Raw genomic sequence first — 12499 nt, forward strand, 5'->3', positions numbered from 1 at the left:
AGAGCAGAGAGAGATACTACATTACAACTTTCCTAGCTGAGTCCAGAGCCTAGCTTTGCCCTTTATGGGCTTTGTACTCTTGGCCCAGCTGTTCAACTCGGTCTGCCTCAGTTTCTTTAACTTTATCAGAAGGAAGATAATAGAACTACCTCAAGGAACTGTGAGGCTTGCATGCACTATAACACATGCAGATTTAGGATGTCAGCAGAGCATAGAGTCACTGTCTAAGTGTTCAAAAATGTTCATGGTCGATACTGTTAATTCATTTCAGTAAAGGCAGGAGCTTTTTCCAAGGAAGAAACAGGTCAGACCCAGGGGTTGATTTTTGAGAACCTAGCACCTGGTCCAGAGTGTTTCTCCCACCAACGGGTCATTTTAGTACAAAGATGATTATTTTTTAAAGACCTTTTAGATTCTGGACAAGTAGGTCTAGCAGCCTATTCCGAGGTCCACAAACAAACTTCCAGCTTCAATTTTCAATTACTGAAGTACTGGTGTACATGTCTCATTTCTGCAATCCATAGCCATAGACCTCAAGTTCACCTTGGAAATATCCAGCAGTCTTTCCAGGGTTTTGCCCTCTAAATGGTAAGAGCCTCAAGACCTACTCTGAAAAATAAGAATGTAACCCCTGACAACAATGAGAACAGTGATAATAATGAATGGCAGCCAACATGTATTGATTCTTCCCTTTATGCCAGCTGACCACCTTGCCGAGTGCTTTCAAGATACTACCTTATTTAATTCTCAAAATAACCCCATGAATTCAGAGAGTTTAGGAAGCGCAGCTGGGGTGCGGGGGTTGTAAGACTGGAATCCATATCCAAGTCAGCCTGCGCTTCTGTCTGTGCTCTGCTGCCTCCCCACGGGCAGAAGTGGTTGTAGGGCAACAGCAGATATTTTAGGCAGAGGCATCAAAGTCTCCTTTCAAGCCTTTTAACCTACAAATCTTGCAGGAATGGCCCAGCTGATAGCTTTGCTTCTGCCAAAAAAGAAATGTCTCCATCTTACAGTGATCAGGATTTTCCCAGTGCTTACGTCACTCGTGGGAGGTCAGATGCAACACCCAAGGAAAGAGCATCCCCATCAGGTTACTGAACTGCTACAGGTGACGTTAATCCTGGGCTGCATGAGTGATACTCTTGTGACCTGATACGTGCAAGGCCCTGTTGAAAAGCTCTAACCTATTTCCAGAGGATGACTTTCCATCCAAAGAATCTGTGCCTTGCTCAGCAGTGGCAGGAACAGTACTCCTAATTCTGGTGCCAGTCTGACCTTATGCTTGGTTAAGCGGCATTGAGCATTCACCTTATTAGACCTTTATTGGATCCGGCTAATTCATGGAAAGTCATTACAGGAAAAAACTGACTCTGGGTTGCCACTGCGTAATTCTACTCTGTCTTCTATTTCAAAGTGACTAGCACATCTCAGTTATCAAATTTCAGGGAGAGAGGAACATTAAAACCAATCTAGGGACGTAGCCTTGTATAGTAGTGACAAGCACAGAAGCATGTTTTCTGAGGTCAGTGTAGATGGGCTCACATCTCAGCTTTGGAAATGAATACCGAAATGACTAATTACTCAAAACGTTCTCTTCTACAGTTTCCCTTGGTATCTAGTGGATAGGCACGTTGAAAGGATCAACTGGTATTTTGATGTGAAAAGGCAAACTCATGTGCAGTTCTTTCACTGACCCAACTTCCATTCATGATCCTTATTTCCTTGGCCACCTTCCAGCTAAGGATCATCATGTGACACACTCTGTCCAATGGGACAAGCAGATTTCTTTTGGGTGGGCTTCTGGAAATATTTGTATTATATTGATAGAAAGGGTCTTTTGCCTCTTGAGTCTTAAACACACACACAAACACACACACACACACACTCACACCCTTTTTTGTTTACTGGAACAAAGATGTGAGGTCTGTAGTGTTACAGCCATCTTGTAACAATGAGTAAATACATGAAAGCAATTAGAACGATTCTTGTCACATGGTTAGTACTACAAAGTGTCAATAATACTATCATCATCATCATCATCATCATCATTATTGTTTATCATTATTATGAGCATGAGGATTAGTAAATGATAATGGAGTTAAAAAATAGAAACTTCCCAGGCCCAGGATAGCATTGATGAGCCAATCTACCCACCTGAGCCACCTTAATTTGGACTTCTTTTTTTTTTTTTTTTTTTAAAGATTTTATTTATTTATTTGACAGAGAGATAGCGAGAGCAGGAACACAAGCAGGGGTAGTGGGAGAGGGAGAAGCAGGCTTCCTGCCAAGCAGGGAGCCGGATGCGGGGCTCGATCCCAGGACCCTGGGATCATGACCCGAGCCGAAGGCAGCGGCTTAACCGACTGAGCCACCCAGGTGCCCTGGACTTCTTAAAGTAGTAAACAAATAACCTTCTATTTCTCTAGCTATTGTTAGTCAGGCATTGTGTTACTTGTAGCTAAATGCAATCCTCAGTGATCTGTTAGGTCTCGTTTGCTTCATTATTTTAGTCTAAAGGAATGGCTGGTGCTGGAATGCCCAGTACAACACCTCCACCAAATGGTCATCCAAACTCTGCATGAACACTTCTGGAAACTCACCAGTTCCCAAGACAGGGGAGTCTACCTTTGGGCAGATCTGATGCCTAGAAAGATATTCCTCATGCTGAGCTCTTTCTGTTTTCCTAGACTTAAATTTTTTTCTTTTTTTTTTTTTTTATTTATGAGAGAACTGCCGAGCCTGTTGACTCTCTTGTCTGTAACAGACTTCTATAGAGTACATTTATTCACATTAAACTTATGAATGGTTTGAAGGTACAACAGTTGGATTCCACGTGTGATGCAAATTTTTGACATTTCTCTTTACTCTTCTTTATAAATCTCTTCAACATCTTCCTTTTTCCCCCTGTGAACATGTTTCACCCTCATCACTTCTCTGTGATGGTCCAGGAAAGATGGCTAAGTTTCTTTCTTTATGAATTCCCCATCAGGACCCAGCGTATTTCTTTTTTTTAAGATTTTATTTATTTATTTGAGAGAGAGAGAATGAGATAGAGAGAGAGAGCATGAGAGGGGGGAGGGTCAGAGGGAGAAGCAGACTCCCTGCTGAGCAGGGAGCCGGATGCGGGACTCGATCCGGGGACTCCAGGATCATGACCTGAGCCGAAGGCAGTCGCTTAACCAACTGAGCCACGCAGGCGCCCCATGGACCCAGGGTATTTCTTGTCACTCCTTTTAAAAGGGACTTATCCGGAGGCGCCTGGATGGCTCAGTCAGTTAAGTGTCTGACTCTTGATTTTGGCTCAGGTCATGATCTCAGGATCGTGAGATTGAGCCCCTGTTGGGCTCCACGCTTGGCAGGGAGTCTGCTTGAGATTTTCCCTCTCCCTTCCCTCTGCCCCTCCCCCATCTCTTTCTTGAAAACAAAAATAATAAATAAATAAAAATAAATAAAAGGGACTTATCCATACCTTCATTTGTAGCTAATCAAATATGTTTTCATATGTTAAGGTGTAAATGATAGCTCACAATTCAGTCTCCACTTAAAATATTTGTTAAAATATCAACTATCTTAACACTAGGAGCAATATTAATAGTGAAAAAAGTGTCTGTACCCTGGTATCTGACCCAATCCAAGCTGACCCACCTACACACTACAGAGGTAGTACATAAATAAAGGAACAAGGTAAACATCAAGATTGGAATCCATGGCTTGATAGTAGGAATTCATCCTTGGACACAGATCTGTAATCATATTTGTGATTGGGCTTTGGTCCTTCAGGATTTAAATGCACCATCATCCCACTTGGCTGACACCCTTGGCAAGAAATTGGGGTTGAATGAGTGAGTTCTCGAGTACTTACAGTTTGGGTGGCACCCAGTAATTGGTGAATATCAGGCCATGAAGTTTGAAAAGAGTTAGCTCACTCCCCTAAAGTATGTAGAACCAGAAGCGTGGGGAGATAGCAGAAACAGAATTTACCACATCCACTTAACCAGAATTGTCTGATTTCCATGAACTCTACTTCTTTTTGGCACGCATGTTGTTTTTCAGGGATGATTGAGTCAAGTTTGTGTTTCTGGGCTTGTAAGAAGGTCACCTTTACCATAGAAGTCCCCTCCAGGTGATGGGGAAGGAGTGCTCAGATAGGAAGGAATGGGAGAAGGTTTCCACATTTCCTTGAGGAAGTGAAATCAACGTATAAAGAAGCCTAAATAATCTGATTTTCTCCCTTGTTATAAAGTACTTCTACCCTTATTTGACCCAAATCATGACCCTGACAAATACCATAAAAGCACCTGGGCTAATCATCAGGGTGGACTGTCATGACTGAGACAGAGGTTATTGTTAACTGCTGGGAACTGCTGGGGAAAGGATGCCCTGGGCCCACCCTGATAGCATTTTGTTCTTCACAGAAATCATTAGACTGGAATGGGGGAAGCTCTCCACTGAAGGGGGAGGGCCGGTTGCTGAGATCTCAGGCCCATATCTATCAGTGAGAAGATCCCTAAGATGCCCCACCACACCCCTCACCCAAACATCTACTCACACCAAGATAGCTCGTAGGCGGTGAAAGGGACTCTTTCTTGTGCAAAATTCCGTTTGCATCAAATCCTGGGGAAGTCAGAGTTTATGAGGGAAATCAACCATTAGAGCAGGTAAGAACATGGGTTTCCAGGCCAAGTTCATGCTTTCCATTTCCTTCCTCTCTTCTAATCAGGTAGTTTTAGGCAAATTTTTTAAGGCCCCTATCCTAAGTTTTCTCCTCTATGAAGTGGAGATAATAATGGCATTTTCTGCAAATTTGGTGAAAGAATTCATGGTAATATCCTTAAAGCCCTTAAAAAAAGTGATAGTCATATAGTAAGCGTTCAATGAATGACAGGTATTGTTTATTTATCATCTAACAAGGACTTATCTGGCCTCAAGAACTATGCTAAGATCTGGAAGCAAATGTTGAACAAAGCATTGCCCCCTGAGCTCATGGAGCTTACAGTGTATTGAGGAGAAAGTAAGTTAAATGGATTATAACAATGCAGTGTTGTAAGTTCTGCCAGAGGTAAGCACAAGAGTGCCCTGGGGATCAGAGGAGACACGCTGACCCCATTGCCAGCCAGGACTTTCCTGAAGGAGTGACAAGTGGAAGTGGATGGTTGCATCGTGGTGGTGATGCAGGGGAGGAGGTGGGAACAAGACCTCCCCAGAAAGAGAGAGGAGCTTAGAACATGATACACTAGCATGGCTTTAAGGAACAGAATAAAATTTCGTTTGATGTGGCAGGGGGCCCATCATGAAGGAGAAGAGGCAGAAGGTAAACCTGGGGGAATCAGGACCATGTATATGCATCAGGAGAGACTCTGAGGGACTTTTCTATGGAGAGTTTACCAATCAGACTCCCATTTTATAATGGAAAGTGGGGGAAGACAAACGAAGAGACACCTTCCCCTTTGGCTCCCAGTTGCTATGTCTAATCCTCTGGAAACATCTTTTTCTCGGTCATCTCCAGAGGCCCTACACTCCAGGCTCTGGAGAGATAAAGGGAGTTCATATCCAAAGCAGTTAAGACTGGGAGGCCTGGGTAGGATTGTATTTCTTTCCATCCTCAATACCACAGTGTCAGGTGTTAGAGGGACGGTTGCTGGTGGTTCATTTTCTGCACAGGTTGCTTGAGGCTCTCTGTCCAGGGGTGGTGGCTGCGTTTACCAGAGCCAGCCCTTCCAAGTGCTGAGGGAGGTGGTATCACCCTCATCACATTGTGGCTTGGGGCAAATACTGCTTCCATCTGCAAACTCCTTCGAAATCCCCATCTTTGAACTTTCATGGTTGCAATGTAATAAGTATGTTCTTCCAATACTGCTGTAGAATTGTGAAAAAGATTGATAGAAGCTGTTTGGCTTAGAGAAAAAAAGCAAAGGCAATTTGGTTCAGAACACTAAAGTTTCAGTCTTGTCTCTGCCACTGACTAGCTACCTGGCCTTATGCAGATACTGTGTCACCATCAGAAATCTTTCCTCCCCAAGATGGATGATTTCTCCAATACCTTCTAATTGTACAGATGAAGAAACAGAGATCTAGAAACAGAGGCATTTCCAGCCCAGGCACACCCAGGAGTATCTTCGCTTTTACATGGGTCAGCATAATTACTTTGGAGTACCGACGGTAAGAGTGTTTTATCCTGAATATTGAAGAATGAATGCATAGCCTGGACTGGCTTCATGGGCCTCGTTGATTTTAAAGTAAAGATCTCAATTCTTTTCTCAATTCTATTTCCCCTTCCCTGTTTGAGTCAATCAGAGGGGGATAAAATTGTTTGCTCTAAAATTAGCTGGTAGGGTTCTTTCATCTTGGATTCTTTTGAAATGAGAATTCAAGCCCAAGCCTCAAGTCACTAAAAATCTAGTTTTTCTTCCACAACTTCTGGAATGTCTGGACTTTTGCCCTTACCAGACCAACACAAGGGTTTCTCAAGTGGGATACCATTTTTATCTCAAACCAGCTCTTTGGAGGGAGGTTGCTGAAAAAGCTTTGGCCAAGGATCTTTACTTTAAACCATGTCCTGTTTCTCTCTGGGGTTTGGTGTATCCACTCCTCATGCCCAGGACGTCCAGCGAGCCCTCTGGTGCCCTTGCTGAGCAGCTGTCCTCAAGCTGGATGAACATGGAGTACAGAACTGACAGGGCTGCGTGTTCCTCGGCCAGCGATTGTAGGGCTCTAATGTTCACTTTCTAATCTAAATGCTGAGGCAGTCTGTTCTTTGGCCACCACAGAAGAGCTAACAATCAAGACAGTGGAAAGGAAGCCAGTTCTTGGGATCTGCTCCTCATCCACCCAAGGGTTGTGGTTACTTGAACACCATGGAGTAAGCAAAGCTCATGATACATAGCTGTGGCGGCGTGGTTTAGGGGCCCACTGGTCCAGTTCAGAGTGAACTACTTTGGGATCGTCAGGCAAGTGTAAAATTGTCCTCTGGGGATATACTCCCATTTAGCTGCTCTGTCATAAATTCTATGTGCTGGCTGCCAGGTTGCTGGCCATGGAGGACCACACGGTCCAAATCACCAGGTCCTCGGGAGTACTGTGAACCTCAACATCATCTATGCATGGTTATAAACACAGCATTTCATTTCTAATCACTGGAATCAAAAAAACATAGGTTCAAATATCAAATATTGATGAGTGACGTTGGACAAATTATCAAATTTTTCAAAATGACAATTTACTCATTTGTAAATACACACACTCAGACACACACACCACCTTTAACACAGTATCTGATACCTAGTGAGCACTTGCTAATTATAAACAATAACAATAATCATAATAATACAAATATTATCAGGAAGGATCTATTACCCATGGAAACCATAGGTAATCTTTGGGTTAAAGAGAGGAGGGGTTGAATTCTGTGCCTGTTGTTATTCTCCTTGTGCCCTCTGGACACATGTTTTGTTTGCTTGTTTTCTTGTTGTAAAGTGAGGGTCATAATATCTACCAAAAAGGAGGGTTGTTTTGAGGATTAGAACTATTTCGTGGAAAGCACTGAGCATGTTGCCAAGCATGTGGTAGACACTGCATACACGGGATCAGTCTTATGACATCTCAGTTTGCTCTTTGGTTCCACAAGGAAGTTGGCCCAGATGACCTCTGAGCTATATTCTTCCCTGAGTCTGTGACATGAAGATCTGCAATCCCAGGGAGCTCAGGCAAATGCGGCAAATGTAGAAGATGTTTGTCACCAGCCATTATAATAAGAGGAAGTCTGCAGAGCAGCTCTCATACTTGGCCCACACATGATCCTGTCCTTGCCCCCTCCCCCAGCTAAGAGGGACATCTTTGCAGCCTAGTCTGACCTCTGTGGTCAGGAACGGTGAGAAGGTGATGATCAGACAGGTCACTGAAGACAGCTTCAGTAATGGTAGTTGAGGGACAATGGGAGGTTCCACCAGCTGGCTTACACCTGAGCCTGCAAAGGGTGTTTTTAGGTTTTTGATGACATTCACTGGTGTTACACAAGTGCACTCAGGCAACACTTTATGAACTGACCAGGACAGAACTGCTCAGACTCAGAGCACTGAGTCTATTTGCGCTGCTGTGAACACGTTCAGGCCCACCAGGCCCCGAGGAACAGGCTCAGCCTCCAGGACACAGGAAGTGAGACCCCTCTTCCCTTGCGTTGAGATGCTGGATGTATAGCACAAGACTTGCTCATTAGTATTCACACACCACCCAACCTTGGCCTCCTGCAGGATGTTTTAAATTATGAGGGAGGAGGGAATCAAGCTAAACACATTTATGTTATGTAACATTTTTTTTTTTTCCACGAAAGGATTAGCTGTTCCATGGACACACAGCTGTTCTTTCCACAAGTCTCTTCAGGGCTAGCTCAGACAATGGTAAGAACAGCAAGCTTAAGACAAAATGCCACATTCCTCTCTCCCTGGCTGAATATTGTGCTGTGAATTCCCGCATTGAGCAGGAAATGTGTTCAGCTGAGGAGAGGGGAGCTTTGTTGAGTCTCATTGGCGGGCCTCCTTCTTCCCGGCTCGCATCATGTCCTCCTTGCCTGTGCTCCTCGGTCCATACTTTCTCTTCTCTCTCACTCACCTTGTGAGGACATCTATTTGTTTCTTCTTCTTTCTTTCCTTTTTTTTTTTTAAAGATTTTATTTGACAGAGTGATCGAGAGAGAGAGAGAGAGAGAGAGGGAGAGAGAGAGAACACAAGCAGGGGGAGCGGCAGGCAGAGGGAGAGGGAGAAGCAGGCTCCCTGCTGAGCAGGTAACCCGATGTGGGACTCGATCCCAGGACCCTGGGATCATGACCTGAGCAGAAGGCAGACGCTTAACCAACTGAGCCACCCACACGCCCCCCCCCTTTTTTTTTTTTTACTCTTCTTTCCCAAAGACAGACTGGCCATGATGCTCTAATGTCAAGTTTTGGGGCCTATTATGCACACAGGCCATATTCAGTGTCCTACAACTAATACTGTGTTTGCACAATATTATACTCATTTCTTTAGGTTGTTTCAGTTTCAGACCTCATAAAACCTGGTCTTCTTGTGGTAGTAGCATCACAGTTTTCTTTTGGGGGACCACAGCACTCCCATTCTTAGCCCATGTGGCTGGAGGATTGATCAACCCAACTCTAGCGGTGGAAGCAGGAGTCAGTCCAGCCAATCAGTGCATTCCATCTGTTGACCAAAAAGATTATTTCAGGACTAGGCAAATGACCCAAGCAGCCCCATGGTACTCAAACATGGGACTTCAGTTGCAATAAATGGGGGAAAAAGACATCTTTTTCCCATTGAGTTTCCTGAAAAGGAAGGATTTAAGCCTGTAACTGGTGGGGACATTCTCACCATCAAGAGAGAAATACTTACCTAGGATGGAAGGTACACAGTCAAGAACTGCGTATATATTCCTAAAAGCAACATTCATTCACCAAGCAATTGCTCTGTGTTAATAATGGCCAAGCATGTTCTTGGCAATGGGGCTTCATCAGTGAACAAAATGGATAATATTCCTGTCCTCATAAGCTGATATCCTAGCTGTGTGAGACATATAAAAATGAATGCATGCAGGTAATGATGAATGCTATGAAGAAAAGTAAAGCAAAATAAAGTGATAGGGAATGATCAGCAGAAGTCCGTCTTCTTAAGTTTTTTGGGTATTTAGAGAAGGACACTGTAATGACGTGTCAACTGAGCAAGACCTGAACAAGGTATGGGATTGGACCCTTTGGACGTGGCAGAGAAGTACCATGGAGCATGGGAACACGGGAGCTCAGAAGTCCCGTGTGGGGTGTCAAGGAGGAAGGCTGCCCTGGGTAGCGGAGGAAAGGAGAATAGAGGGAACACCAGGGCCAGAGTATATTGCAGAGTCTTGTCAGGCCTTGCAAGAATAAGGAAACTGATTTTAATGGTGCTGGAAAGCTGTTGGGAGTTTCGAGAAAAGGTGTCATACATTAAAATGTACATTTTCAAGGACTGAAACAGACTGTAGCGGAGCCAGAATGGAGGGCCAGACCAGCCAGGAGATGACTACTGTGGTCTAGAAGACAGGCCATGGGGGCCTGGCCAGGTTTGCAGTAGCGAAGGCATGAGAGATGTCTAAATGATGCGTGTGTATTGAAGTTTGAAAACAACATTTTCTAACTGATTGCATGATAGATATGAGTGAAATAGAGGGGTCAGGGATGGCTTCCCAGTTTGGGGCATGAGCTCAGTGCTAAACGAAGTTGCCATTGACTAAGACGGGCTTCACTAGGGAAGGAGCAGGTTGGGATTAGTGTTTATCAACTTTAACTTCTTGTGTTTCTTTTAAATCTTATTTGATGCCTCTTGGCGTTTGGAACTAATGACCATCTCCTTCTTGATTTGTCTCTTGTACTCTCTACATCTAACATACTCTACGGGTTTGTTTGTTTTTTTATCTGTGAGTTTTCTGGCTACTTCTGCTAAATCTGGTTAAATCTGCCTACTTTAGTCTCACAGGTGATAACCCTCTTCCTCTGCTTACCATTTAGAAGTGTTCTGACCTATATTTTCCAAGTTAATAAGTGGCCCTGAGACCTCATCCACATATATGGTTTGATTTTCTGGCAACCATATATTTCTATCTCAAATCCATTGTACCCTTAATATCTATTTTTAAAAGTCCCACAGACACCTCAAATAAAACACTTTCTTAATCAAACAAATTATGTAAATATCCTTCTCTTCTTGTGTACTTTCTTTCCTAAAAAGACATGATTGTCCATTCTAATTGTCAAGCTAAAAACTGGGGCTCATCCTGTCCCCTTCTCACTAACCACATCCCAGCATTCAGTTGGCAAATTCTACAGATGCTACTTCCTTAATACATTTAAAATGCATCCAGTGTCTTTCTTTCTGCTGTTTTTGCCTTCTTGGATTCCTCCATGATCTTGTCTCCAATACTGCTCACTTTCCATATACCTTACACACTGCTGGTGTCAGACAACCTTTTTAAGACACAGGTCTCAGAGTGTCATTCCTCTACTCAAGAGTATTTACTGACTCTTCACAGCTTTGGGGACCAAGTGAAAACTCAACGTTCTTCATGATCGTTATTTATGAGCACAGCACGTCAGCATAACTTCCTCCTAGTATCTTCATCTGGCCTTTGTATTCAAACCCTCCCAACCCCTTCTTTGTGAGTTTGTTGAAAACGAAATGATTGTCCCCTACCTTTCACTTGAATAGCAAGATACTTATCTTTTTAATTGATTTAACATAGTGTCCCAACAAGAATAGTGCATATGCCAGCTGAAGAGGATGTCTCAGCCCAGCTCTGTGCCCATCATGGTCTCCCCAAGCAGTGGGGAGTCTGCTTCTGCAGACTGCATGGTCTGCCTCTGAAGTGGGGCCAGGAAAGGGAAAGCAAATACTGGTGCTCTTGTGGGCAAGGTGAGATCTGGCTTTCCAAGCCCTGCCCCAACTAATGCCCATCAATTTCTTTGGCCAGCTTCATACTTTCTACAGAGCTGGAAAACTACCATTAGAGATAGCCATTGCTCAGACTGTGGGTAGAAATGCTCCTCCAATCATTGCTAGCAAGAAGAGATGGTGACAGGGGCGCCTGGGTGGCTCAGTCGTTAAGCGTCTGCCTTCGGCTCAGGTCATGGTCCCAGGGTCCTGGGATCGAGCCCCGCGTCGGGCTCCCTGCTCTGCGGGAAGCCTGCTTCTCCCTCTCCCACTCCCCCTGCTTGTGTTCCCTCTCTCTCTGTCAAATAAATAAATAAAATCTTTAAAAAAAAAAAAAAAAAAAAAAAAAAAAAAAAAAAAAAAGAAGAGATGGTGACGTTAGCTGTCGGCAGCAGAGAAGTTGGATATTGACTTCTACCGTTTACAACTCTGATTGCTGTTATAGTCAGGTGTGAAAAACAATAATAAGTTAAGATTGCAGTTATCAACTACATACCACATAAATGTCACACAATATATCACTTTTCTTTTATTCCCTGGTGAGATTCCCCCCCAAATTATTTTCGAATATTAAATTTCTCTTCTTATAAAAACTACTGTTGTTAGCTCAAAGAAAGTTCTATTCTTGTCTTGGAAGGTGAAAGGCCAAGATTTTGTGTGTGGTTATGACTGTGAGCTAAGTACTTGGAAAAATCTTGCAAATAACTGTGTGTGTGTGTGTGTGTGTGTTCAGAGGTAATGGGGGAGTGGTGCCTCAAGCACTGTTTATGAGGGATAAAATCAGATGAACTTTGAGTTTCCTTGTGATCTGGAGATTCTATTACCTAATGAAACGGAATTCTATTTTATCTCCCAACTCAGTAATGAATGCCTGGGGGCAAACCTATCTTGCTGAACACTGTTTATCTCCAGCGGCAGAGGGTCAGGATATGGCATTATTTTAAATGGATATTAAAAGGATGAGCAGAAATGCCTGTGACAGAGGAATTACAATGGCCTTTTGCAGATGCCAAATGTCACTGTGTCCTCTAGGCTCTGCCTAACATCTGTGGGAGAAA

This window comes from Phoca vitulina, unplaced genomic scaffold, assembly GCF_004348235.1.
Source record: "Phoca vitulina isolate PV1807 unplaced genomic scaffold, GSC_HSeal_1.0 scaffold18, whole genome shotgun sequence".
Taxonomy (NCBI): Eukaryota; Metazoa; Chordata; class Mammalia; order Carnivora; family Phocidae; genus Phoca; species Phoca vitulina.